Below are 13,231 nucleotides of genomic sequence, written 5' to 3'. Positions count from 1 at the left end.
TTCAGATACAGCATCTTTTCTGTTATAGTAACCTACCATTTACTAAAAGGTCCATGTTAGAAATAGAGTGTAAAGTTTGTTATCATGTTCTTGACTCAGAGAAAACAAGCAACCAAAAAGTGAAGCAAGAAACATTCAATTTTTGCTTGGCCCTAATTATGGTAATTAAGGAAATTAGTCTAACTCTAGAAGAGCTTTAGATAAAATATTCTGAAAGAAGCCAGGTTCATCTCTGATATCCCCATACTGACAAACCTGGGGTCCTCATGCTGTGCCCCATCCTTAAATCTAAGCTACCTGCATTCAGCATGCCACTTTTCAAGTGTTTTCCAATTTCCCATACTACCCTGTCTTGGCCAATATCCTCTTAAAGCCCAGATGTCCAGCTTCCAAGTTGATCATTAATCTGATAAATTAGTCCATGTCACTGTAGTAATGGCTTTCCCTAAAAAGGAATATACAAAAATAGGCTCTGGATACAAAACAGACAAGGATTTGAAGGCTAGTAATTTGGACCATGTTACTTTCTTAAGCCCTGGACTGTCAGGTGTGGAATAATAATATCATCCATCTGATAGTCTGCTGTACATAATGCTGTTCTGAGCACAAGGTGAATGTCAGTAATAGCAGCTATATCATTAAGTTCCTCTGTTATATCATAAGTAGCTCTGACAGTGAAATTGTCAAGCAAGCTAGAAAATAAGGGAATTATATTAAAATTATTTTCCCCAATGAAATGGGGGAAATATAATGAAGAAAAAATCTTTATAAAAAATTTCTGTGTTCTATACATGAAGAAACTGTAACATGGCCAAAAAGAATGCACCATGTTGATGTAACATCCCTTTCCAATGGCCTTCACCCCCAGTCTACCCAGATTAAGTAAAGTTAGGGATCAGCTATATTTCCCATCAAGGAACTATAAGGACTGACAATATTCCAGTTCTGACTCTCATGTTCAAGTCTCTGAAGGAACAAGGCAAGAGAAAGCAAGAGGTCATAGAGAAATGTGATTACCTGGCTCACTTGTGAAGTAGGGATAATAGCAACATAATCCTCATGGATTCTGGTGAGGAATAAATGAAATAACACATGTTAACCCTGAGCCCTGGCTCTACCATGGGGTTAAACTCCCATAAATGTTGGTCATTACTATTACTCAGGGAAGTTTAAGATCCTCATCACACTGACAAGGCAAATGAGACTCAGAGAGATCTGTAAGTGATGAAGGGGGAAAAAACAGCACAGTTGTCTGATGTGTATGACAATAACATAAGAGAAGAGGAAAGATATGGAACTACAGGAGAAAGAGTCAATCCAGGGAGCACTACCACTGCTGCTGACTCTTCATTCTCTCCATTGTCTCTTCATTCTCAACTTCTGAATTCCTTTCCTAGGGCTGCTGTAACAAAGTACCACAGATTGGGCAGCTTAAAACCACAGATATTTATTTTCTCACAGTTCTCAAGGCCAGAAGTCTGAAATCAAGGTGTCAGCAGGTCCGTGCTCCCTCTCAGACTCTGAATAGAGTCCTTCCTTTCCTGTTCCTAGCTTCTGCTGGTGGCTGGCAATCCTTAGCATTCTTCAATGAGTGCATCATCCCAATGCATCAATTCAATGCTGCATCATCCCAGTCTCCATCTCTGATGTCACATGGTATTCCCCGTGGGTGTCTCAGTCTCTCTATCACTTTTTTTTTTTTTTTTTTTTGAAACAGAGTCTTGCTCTGTCGCCCAGGCTGGAGTGCAGTGGCGTGATCTCGGCTCACTGCAAGCTCCGCCTCCCAGGCTCCCAGGTTCACACCATTCTCCTGTCTCCCTCCTGAGTAGCTGGGACTACAGGCGCCTGCCACCACGCCTGGCTAATTTTTTGTATTTTTTTTTTTTTTTGGAGACGGGGTTTCACCATGTTAGCCAGGATGGTCTCGATCTCCTGACCTTCTCTTCTTTTTATAAGGACACCGGTCATATTGGCTTGATAGGCCACCCTACTGCAGTATGATCTCATCTTAACTTTGTTACATCTGCAAAGACCCTTTTTCCAAATAAGGTCCCATTCACTGGTACCAGGGGTTTGGATTTAAACAGACCTCTTGGGGAAAAACGAATTCAACCCACTACAACCCTCTCACCTGGAAATAGTTTATAATGTTGTGGTTTGGTTTGGTCAATCCTAAAGCTACAAATGCGAAGTTCATTGAAATGTTACTCATGCTAATGGACCAATTCAGAATGATTGTAACAAAAAGGCAACTATGCCTACTTAACTATGTTTACTTCCCAAGCTCATTAGTGGTTCCATGTGGTGAGAAAAATTTCCCACTCACTGTATCAAATTTAGCACATTTATTTAGTCTGAGTCAGTGCCTGAAATATCCTTTCATACATTTAAGCCAATTTTCCCCAAGGTCATGCAGCAAGATAGAAGTCACAGATCTTTCTCCTCTGAGTCAATCACTATAAAATACAGCACTGAGTTTGGTGAAGGGGAGTTAGGCTATGAAATGGGCCTAGAATAATAAAGTTGATTTTTTTTTCAAGTAACAAATTTTTATTATTTTATTTGATACATATGTGAACCAAACCAAAGCACTATTGATCTAGAATGAACTGTAATTTCATATAGCTGTTTCTATAAAGAGGTAGGTTATTTTTAAATACTGAATAGCAAACACATTTTTCCCAATCATAATTCACAGTATAAGGGAATACACAGTACTTTTGATTAATATCCTTTAATCACAGTGATAGTTGACAGATAAATTGATCACTTTATCCTTTTCAAAAAATTTTAGCAAGTAACATAAAATGTAACTTTTCCAATCGGGCATAATTTTCATAATTGCTGGAATTTGTATCCAATTTCTCATTCTGGAATTTTTCTAATATAAATTAAATTTTTATTCTCAAAAATTCAATCACCTAAAAAATGAACTAATCTAAATGATGGTTATATATGCAAGAAACAAAGCAATGCATATCAAATTTTCATTAATGTACACCAGGAAAATTGCTACCAAATTTGATCTAACACAGGAAAATTATCTCAGTATGAAACCATTGAGAAACATGAGAAGGCTTTTCTTGAATTCAAAACGTGGATGAATTTTTCTCTGTAGAAATAAACACTACATTTTAGAGAAAACTATAGAGATACAATTCAATGTGTAACTAAGTATCAATGTAGTGAAGTGGTTAGGGTCCACATGGTGTCAGATGACCTGAGTTTGAAGCCACAGGTTAACCCTGGAAGCTGCAAGAAATTGAGACAGCTACTGAATCTCTCTAATACTATTCTCAGCTTTAAAACAGGGATGATGATAGTAGTACCAGCTTCTAGGATTTTAATGAATAATAGATTAAGTGACTATAAAATCTTTGGCATAATGCCTAATTGTTATTATTACTGGGAGCACAGGTCCACAGCTGGCAGGTATGGCAAACTGCCTGGTTTCATAGTACAGCTGCCATGAGTTACTGGCACTGAAACATTGGTCAAATAACATAACCGATTTGAACATCAAATTCCTCAAAAGGAGAAAATAATAGTAACTCCCTCAAGGATATAAAATAACATAAAATGTAAATCACTTAACCTAACACTGGAATCTACTACATTTTCAGAAAAACATATATCTCATTGTATCTTCATGGTGGAATGTAAATTCGCAAATAACATAATTGGCTTCTCATGCACTTGTGCAACCAATTTTTTTGTCATCTAAAAATATTCTCACAAATCTAAAACAACTATTATTTGCCTAGAAGGTCAGAAGTCTTATATTTTTGCAAATGTGAATAGTGCAAGATTGATCCATATATGGATTTTTTTTTTTTTTTTTTTTTTGAGACACAGTCTTGCTCTGTCACCCAGGCTGGAGTGCAGTGGCACGATCTTGGCTCACTGCAAGCTCCGCCTCCCGGGTTCACGCCATTCTCCTGCCTCAGCCTCCTGAGTAGCTGGGACTACAGGCACCCGCCACCACACCCGGCTAATTTTTTGTATTTTTAGTAGAGACGGGGTTTCACCGTGTTAGCCAGGATGGTCTCGATGGTCTCGATCTCCTGACCTTGTGATCCTCCCACCTCAGCCTCCCAAAGTGCTGGGATTACAGGTGTGAGCCACCGTGCCCGGCCATATGGATTTTTTAGAAATATATACTTCTGATCTATACTCTATGCTCCCTGCGAGTGTATGAACAAATGGTTGCCTCAAATTTCACTCATTTCTAATATTTTTTAGCTGTGAAGAGGCTAACATATTTCAAACAAGAAGTCTGAATACATAGTCCCACACAAAATGGAAAACAACTCAGCAATATATGCAGCTATACTTGTTTAAATCGTTCAGATATAAAAAGTATTACCAGGAAGATTCTCAGATTACTTTCCTCTTTGCTTATCTTTTTTACAGAAGCCTTCCCAGCAGCTATGCTTGAGAATGAGATGTCATTAATATTGGTTCCCTTTCAAGTCTGGGGTTACTTCCTGGACTGCTCTATCTAGATTGACATTGAAGAATGGATCCTCTCCTCAAGAAGGAATTGTGTCAGGTCTTCACTTATTAATTAAAAATAAAGTCTAGTTGGAGGTCAACAAAGTTTCTCCCAGACCTGCAGGTAAGGAATAAAAAGGCAGCCTTCCAGGTGAAATGGCATTCAGCTGATAGTAAGAATGCAAAGGTTGGAGCTAGAAAGGACTTGAGATCATCCCCTTTGGCAAACCCTACTAATTCTCTTTTTTTTTTTTTTTTTTTTTTTTTGAGACGGAGTCTGGCTCTGTCGCCCAGGCTGGAGCGCAGTGGCCGGATCTCAGCTCACTGCAAGCTCCGCCTCCCGGGTTTACGCCATTCTCCTGCCTCAGCCTCCCGAGTAGCTGGGACTACAGGCGCCCGCCACCTCGCCCGGCTAGTTTTTTGTATTTTTTAGTAGAGACGGGGTTTCACCATGTTAGCCAGGATGGTCTCGATCTCCTGACCTCGTGATCCGCCCGTCTCGGCCTCCCAAAGTGCTGGGATTACAGGCTTGAGCCACCGCGCCCGGCGAACCCTACTAATTCTCTACCAACTTCTCCTTTGCTGTCTCCCAACATAGATGTGGGAAAGTTAAATATTCACATTTCCAAACTCTCTTGTAGCCAGGGGTGGTCAACGAAGTCTAAGAAGAATTCTGCTAAAGACGTCTAAAGCATTTGCTTTCTTGATTAAACCAGACACACACATGGCTAGTGCTGTGCTGATTCTTCCCTCTTTTTCTACCTTGAACATGGTATTTAAACCAGCCGTATCATCTTGCAACTATGAATTAATCAACAAATACAAGGACCAGCTGTCTGACTACAGCTGTCAGTAGTGTAGAACACTTGGCTACAACAGTGTTCTAACTCTAAAAACATATATGCAGAGTTATTTTTCCAAAGTCTTGAGGTCCTCAGCCAGATGTATGAGGTGCTGTTAGACTGCAAGGTGAGGGGGAATGTAACTACAGTGTTAGGCTCAAAGTGATAGCTACAATGGCGCACTAAGGGCAGATTACACATGTATATTCAATATCAACAGCCATATTTAGCATCATCAATACAAATATCTATGGATATTTAGGATAATTAATAAATATTTCAGAAAATAGATCTGAAAAGATTTGAAATGTCAAACTACCATGCAAATATTTTTAAAAGCTCTGTATCTTATTATATTTCAACTGAGAGAAATAAAAGGGCTGTAAATTTTAATATAGGAAAACTAATAGAACTAAGACAGTGTAAGCAAAATGTTATGCATTTCTTTAATTGAAGCATACATATATAAATAAGAGTGTGTTAAAAGCAAGAATCCAAGTGAAAAAAGTCATAAATTATAATGTTGAAGAAAGTCATGTTCCAAAATAAGACTTGTTTTCTTCAGCAGTCTGGATAACATTTTACCTTGTGTTCAAACTATCCATGCATGCAATGAATGCAGTTTAGTCAACCTCAAATTATATCCCATTTCTGATCATCTCACAGAAACTCAATCCGTGTCCATGGAAATGTAGCATTACGTTGCAAAGCTAAGTAAAAGAAATAATCGTTGGCATTTAAATGCAATGAGGCACCTTTAAATTGTCTCTCATTTTTTATTCAAATATTTCAGCCTAGAAAAACAGACTAAAAATACAGCATAACACTTCAGAGATCAAATCAGCATGAAAACTTGCCATGGTCAATCATAGTATTCACCTCTTAATCTATACTTTATTTGTAAATTAACTGATATCTTTCTGAGTTTCTTTTCCTGAGCTCATCCTTCTTATTTCTTAAATTACAATTCACTGATGTAAATGATTTAAATGTACATGTACTTAATTTATCACATCTTGTGTTTATCATTTCCTCATCCTTACAGGAATAGGGGTCCTTCCTGCGTTCAAGGTTAATTTTCCCACAATAGTCTATATCTTATTTCTTCCTATTTCTTTATCACCTTCTTTCAACATTTACTTCCAACTTCGCCTGTACCATCAATCTCTCCCTCTCTACTGGCTGCTCACTTTCCACTCAAGGAAAAACACAAACAAACAAATACTCTCCCAAACCTGTAAACATCTTCTGACTACCTACCAACCTAGTACCTATGGAACATCCCTTCTCTGCCATACTTTTCAAAAAAGTACACGTGACCTGCTTCTTCACATCCCATATGTATAGCCACTGTGTGCTGATAAATGTTAACAACTGGTTCTCATCAGAATAAAAGTGTATCTATGTATATATACACATATGTTCATTATAAATTGTACTAATACAAAGGAGATATAGCATACAATTGACAAGTAATAATAAAACATATAATATCCTTTACTGAAAATTCCATATAGCCAACTGTTTCTTACAAAATGCTTTCATTAATACTTACCAAACCTGGTATGTTCTGACACAAATAATATTTTCTTCTGCATTAATAAGTAAGAAGAAAGTGAAACAATGACTGTGTATATCGGAACTTCTCTTACTCATCAATATTGACAGCAACTTCTTTATTGAATTGGGTAACAGTTCACAAGTACCGAAAGACTATTTCCTCAATTTTTTTGTGCCATTCACAATGTAATCATTGTATACCAACACAAGTTTAAGTGTATTCTGCATTCTCAACAACTTCTCTATCACTTTCTCAGGTCTAGAAAATCAACAAAACAAAATCTCTGTGGCATTTATTTGCCAACTTCCACGATGTAAATACCCTCACTTTTGGTAATTTTGATATGCCAACAGGAAGTCAATAAACATAGACTTGAAAAGAAATGTGCAGTAGTACACCATTGTATAGTACATCCACCCTTTCAGGAAAATAATAACATAAATAACCTTAAGAGCATAGATAATAGGAAAATGTTGTAAAATAGTTAGGGAGGATGAGTTTTAATATTTTTATTACATTTATCCTAATATAATTTAATTGTAAGTGTACACACTTTAATTTTCACTAATGGCTATTTTAACAACCAGCTTGCATAATTCCTGAAAATTTAACAATCCAGCTCGCTCAAGGCAGCATAAGCTAGATCCAGCACACCACTGGGAAGAAATATAGCTTGTACATACGCCACTCTACTGCACCTGCTCTTGCTACAGCCAGCATGGAACTGCAGTTTCAAAGCTCATGGCACCTCTTACATTTACTTTATGTGACCTCTTGACAACATTCCCAACCCTTTCCATACACCTTTAAATTACAATTGGCCCTCCATATCTATGGGTTCCACATCCCCAAATTCAACTGCAGATGCAAAATACTTTTTAAAAATAAATAATAACAATACAAAAATACAAGTTCAAAAACAATACAGTATACCAACTACTTACATAGCATTTATACTGAATTAGGTATTATTAGTAATATAGAGATGATGTAAAGTAAACATCATGGATTATATGCAAACACTATGCCCTTTTACCCAAGGGACTTGGGCATCCACTGATACTGGTATCCAAGAGGGTCACTGGAACCAATCCACCACACATACCGAGGGGCAGTGGAACTCTGCCACTCTTTTCCAGCTTCATTTTAGGACTTTATCTAACTTTCTCCTTAGATGTTCACATTCTAACCTCAGCCTCCTTTTCTGCCCGTTTTGCAAACCTAGTCTGGGCAATCTCACTAATGACTTCAGTTAGCAACTACTCACCAATTATCCCCAAATATCTGTCACTTTGCAGACCAAACTATTTTGCTAAGTTCCAGAATGGACTGCAGACTGCCTTATGAGTTAGGTCCCCTTCTTCTATACTTACTAATGAAGTAATTAGTTGGGTAATTATTTATGTCTGTCTCTCCCACTAAGCTGTAAGCTTCACAGGCACATGGAACATTCTGACTCTTTTCTTGCCACATCCTCAGAGTCAAACACATTGTTTGGCATAGAGTACTTACTCTAGGAACTGATGAAAATACAAATGAACAACCCATAAGCAATTCAAACACAAGAAGTACAGAATACGACTCAGCAAGTGTCCCCTAAAATGTGTTTCTCTCCTGAATTCTAATCACACTGAATGATACCAACATCCAAACTCTTCCCCATGTGGAAGAATCCCAGATTCCCCTTATCATTTCCCTTCCTCATCTTTTAAATATCTATCATATCCATTTTGTCTTCCCCATCATCACAATTACTACCTTAGTTTAGACTCCCTGTTGGCTGGACCACTGTAATAGCCTCCTGAGCTCCTGGCCCCTGTCTTTCCTCGCTCCAACTCAACTGTATAGTTGCCACTTACCAAATTGTTTAAAATTGTGACTATGGCCATGTCTATCTAATAATCTATCAGGCGTGCTCTACCATCTAGAGGCTGAATTCCAAACTCTTTACCCCAGCACTTACACAGCCCTTTATGGTCAGGACTCCATCTGGCTTCCCAGCCTTACTCACCATCCACATTCCCATATGGAGTCTACACTCCATTTGCACTCACATGGAGTTCCTTGTCCTTTGTCACATCTCTGGGCCTCTGCACATTTACTTCTTTCTGCCTGGAATATCTCTATTGTTCTCGCGGTATTCAAGGTTCATCATAAGTATCCCTGCCGCTTTTCTTGACCCCTATGAAAGACCCCTCCTCTGTACTTTGATAACACTCTGAAGCTTCTATGACTACATCTATCCTTTTCTACAGTGGTTACTTTTGAACATTTATTTTTTCCCCAGTAGACTATGAACTTCTGCCCAAAATAGACTACATCTACCAAAAGGACAAGCACATAGTAGGAATTCAGAGCTCCTTCTATGACTATAAAAAGACAAACCATTTGTTCTGCAGAGAAAGTGCACGTCCAAGAAGCTGCTGTCCCTTTTAAAACCACTCACCTTGAAAGTCATCCACTTAGTTTAATGATGATGGCACTACTCCAAGTATTTTTGGAAGTCAATGTTCAGAATTGTCTGGGGAATGTTCTTTAAATTATCTCAAGTGAGGCCAAAAAAACATCATTCTAAGCAGATCTGGGGCCTGGGAGGAATCATGGGGTGAGCAATACAATTCTGTGTAGAAAATGAGGAATGAAATATATAAAGCACCATACAATGATTGATGTGGGTAGGGGCAATGAATAAGAAACCGCTCAGAAGCACGCCTAGAGGGAGAATCGCAAAAAGTATTTTGAGCAAAGTTTCTTATTATTTCAAGCCATTTACAACTCCTTAAGATAAACTGACAACATTAATATGGATATATATAAGTACTGGTAACTTGCTTGGTTCACCACATGAAGCTCTTCAAATTTACATTTTACAAAGAATATCCAATTTGAATAAGTATTACATTAAGGGCAGAAAAGAAACCAGAGATTAAAGAAATTTAATATACTGCGTTAAACAAAGTATTAAAAAAAAAAGTGTATTTATTGCCGTACTTCTCAGCACTGTTACTATCTTAATGTGCCTCTCTATGAAATCCATCTATGTATGGTACACAGGAGTTCTCAAATTCTTTTAACGTCATAATCCTTTTTTCTTGCAGATGTTGTGGGGTTTACATCCCATATACTTTAGGAAACACTACTTTCTTTGGGACTGGATAACTTATAATCAGAAACTACAGTGACACCAAAAGTTACAGATGAAGTTAGAATTTACCCTATCCTACCTACCTTACATGACACAGCTCATTTATCCTTACAAGATATTCTTACAACAATCTTATAGTGCAGGTAGTACTAGTATCCTCAATTTGTAGTTAAGGGGGAAAAAATGCTTAACCTGGGCAGTGAGTGGTTCTCAGTTGCACTGCCTCTAGGGCTTTGCTCAAGCTCTCCTGGAATACACTGTTCCTTCAGAAATTCCCTGTTTCCACAAGAATAATTCCTATCCATTACTTTAAGGTCCATTTTATCCACTTTCCCCAGGAAGTCTTCAATGCCAACTGGCTAAAAATAACCATCCCCATGGTACCTTATTCCTTTCATGAAACTTTTAAACTTACTGTCTTACACATGCTTCACAGAGAGGCCAAATTCACATGGTCGAAGAAGAAAACAAGCTTTTGACTGACTAACATATTCCTGATAAGAGACAAAGGGCCAGGCACAGTGGCTCACACCTGGAATCCAACACTTTGGGAGGCCGAGGGCGGATCATGAGGTCAGGGGTTTGAGACTAGCGTGACCAACATGGTGAAACTCTGTCTCTACTAAAAATATAAAAATTAGCTGGGTTTGGTGGCACACACCTGTAATCCCAGCCACTCAGGAGGCTGAAGCAGGAGAATCGCTTGAATCCAGGAGGCAGGAGGCAGAGGTTACAGTGAGTCAAAATCGCGATACTGCACTCCAGCCTGGGCAAAAGTGAGACTCTGTCTCAAAAAAAAAAAAGCAGGGGAGGGAGATGAGTGTAAAATGCTCTCAATATTTTAAAGTATGTTCAGGAATACTATCTCATTTGATTCTCCATTTTGAAAGAAAGAAAATAAGTTCTCATTTGAAATGAAGAAACTGAGCTTTAAAACAGCTAATTGCCTCTACAATCGAATTCATACATCCCATTACCTAGCACAGCCTTTACACACAGTAGGTACTTACCTGAGGACTGAGTAAATGCTTGAGAAAGGCTAATTTAAATTCTGGGCTTTTTCACACTTGAGCACTCCTCCCACGATGGTGCCCATCTCCATATACAGTGAATGTTGTTGGTACTTGCCCAGACTCCCTGGTCATTGTTACTTGAATCTGTGCCCACAGACTTCCAACTGTCAACCCTTTTATTTTTTTACCTGAAGGTTTCTCTGGACCTGCACTGCAGTTGGAAGCGCTGGGGATTAACACCCCCTAGAAGAGCCCTCAACTAAGGACTAACGGGTTCTAGTATATCATATCCCAACTCCCTTGCTTCTCATGTAGCTAATTCTAAGGCATATTTTTTTATAGTTCCCCTGGAAGAATTAAAATGTCAGTTGCTCAAGTCAGTAACTTGCTTAATACAAACCATTTACTGAATGCCTCCTTAGTAAACTACCTGCACTCAAATCTTTGTCCAAGAGTCTGATTCGTAGAACCCAAATAAGACACTATAGGGTCGAAACAAGAATTTCTAGTTTTAAAAATGAAAGGTAAAAAAGGGGAGAATTATTTATAAATAACTAAGTATAATCACATTTTTGAAAGAGAAAACATTAACCATCCACTATTTACCACTGCATAATGAGCAAGTCCAAAATAGGAGTTAATGTTAGTACATGAATGTTAACTCATGAATTTGCTGACATGAAAAAGAAAAGCTGTTTTAAAAAGTACAGAAAACACTTTAAAAATATGTTAGGGGAAGTGTCAATTTAAAACCCACTTTAGGCCTTAAATCTAACACCTTCCTCAGGTGCATAGGTTGAGAAAAAGTTTTAAATCTCACTTTTTTGCTTCTACTGTTTTTGAAATAGCTTTTTAAAGGAGGTGGGAGGTGTCTGTGTGTGTGTGTGTGTGTGTGTGTGTGTGTGAGAGAGAGAGAGAGAGAGAGAGAGAGCGCAAGAAAGAGATCAAGTTGTATTTCAATGAAGCCACCTAATTATGCATTTCTTAAAATGTCCTCAGATCTCTGATCTTCAGTAGGGCAAATGCTAATAGTCTCTCTCACATGCCTACATTTGATCACAAAGGATGTCTAATCATTTGTTCAAAACTTACCACTTTCTATGGAGAATTACTGGAATTTAGTTGTAAAGATGTTTTTTAATGAAAGATACAGGAGCTATCACTAAGGAGTTCCCAGTCTAGATGGAGAGACAGAAAAAGAAACAGATAGTTACCATTTAGGGTAGCAAGGGATACCCAGGGTATTTGGGAGGCGCAAACACCCTAGGTTTGCTCCTAATCTACACAGGGCAGGAGAGAGGGGGCAGCAATGCCAGATTAATATTGTGACATGATGCTTGTTCTAAAATATCATGGTTGCATACCCAGTCCACCATATTTTATTTAAAGTTTAAAAACTATGAAACATAACATTTACATGTACACTCAAAAGAGCTTCTTTCAAGATTTTCTGATTGCCAAGGTGGGATAAACTCATCAAAGTTAATATATTTTCATTCATAGGGTACTGCCGTCTGCCCTGAAGAGTCTACCTAATTCCCCTATTAAGTAATCTAGCACTGGTATATAAGAAGGGATTCCAGGAGAGGTGAAATATGAACTCAAAAGAAAATCAGGAATTTAAGAGATGAATGTGAGGAGAAGAGAGTGGACAGGACTTTTCTGGTAGAAATGTGTACACAGGGCCAGCTATGGTGGCTCACACCTGTAATCCCAGCACATTGGGAGGCTGAAGCAGGCGGATCACTTGAAGTTAGGAGTTCAAGACCAGCCTGGCTAACATGGTGAAACCTCATCTTTACCAAAAATATAAAAAATCAGCCAGGTGTGGTGGAGTGCACCTGTAATCTCAGCTACTCAGAAGGCTGAGGCAGGAAAATCACTTGAACCTGGGAGGCGGAGGTTGCAGTGAGCTGAGATCACACCACTGCACTGCAGCCTGAGAGACAGAGTAAGACTCCATCTCAAAAAAAAAAAAAAAAAAAAAAGAAATGTATGCACGGATAATAAGACTGACAGACAGCATGGAACTCTTGGAAGTGTGTAGATTAGTATACTAGAGCAAGGGAAAGAGAAGGAGACAGGCAATGGATATGGAAAGACAAAGTACCCAGAAATGAGACTGGAAAAACCAGCAAAGGTCAGATCATGAAGGATCTTGAGTTCTAAGGAGCTT

At 38.4% G+C, this 13,231-nt stretch overlaps 1 protein-coding gene across 10 annotated transcripts in view; it reads right to left on the bottom strand.

Annotated features, from left to right (window-relative positions):
• Positions 1-13,231, bottom strand: part of HDAC9 (histone deacetylase 9) — a 709,012-nt gene that overhangs the window by 676,010 nt on the left and 19,771 nt on the right. For 2 of the 10 annotated variants that reach the window (XM_031665980.1, XM_031665982.1), the window contains one exon: positions 12,148-12,233. The exons of the other annotated variants lie outside the window; for them this stretch is intronic. The gene's annotated coding sequence lies outside the window, so the exon portion shown is untranslated. The remainder of the gene's footprint in view (positions 1-12,147; positions 12,234-13,231) is intronic. 10 annotated transcript variants of the gene reach the window in all.

Source organism: Papio anubis, chromosome 4 (assembly GCF_008728515.1).
Source record: "Papio anubis isolate 15944 chromosome 4, Panubis1.0, whole genome shotgun sequence".
Classification (NCBI taxonomy): domain Eukaryota; kingdom Metazoa; phylum Chordata; class Mammalia; order Primates; family Cercopithecidae; genus Papio; species Papio anubis.
The sequence above is the reverse complement of the archived record's forward strand: the minus strand, read 5'-3'. Positions and strand labels throughout refer to the sequence as shown.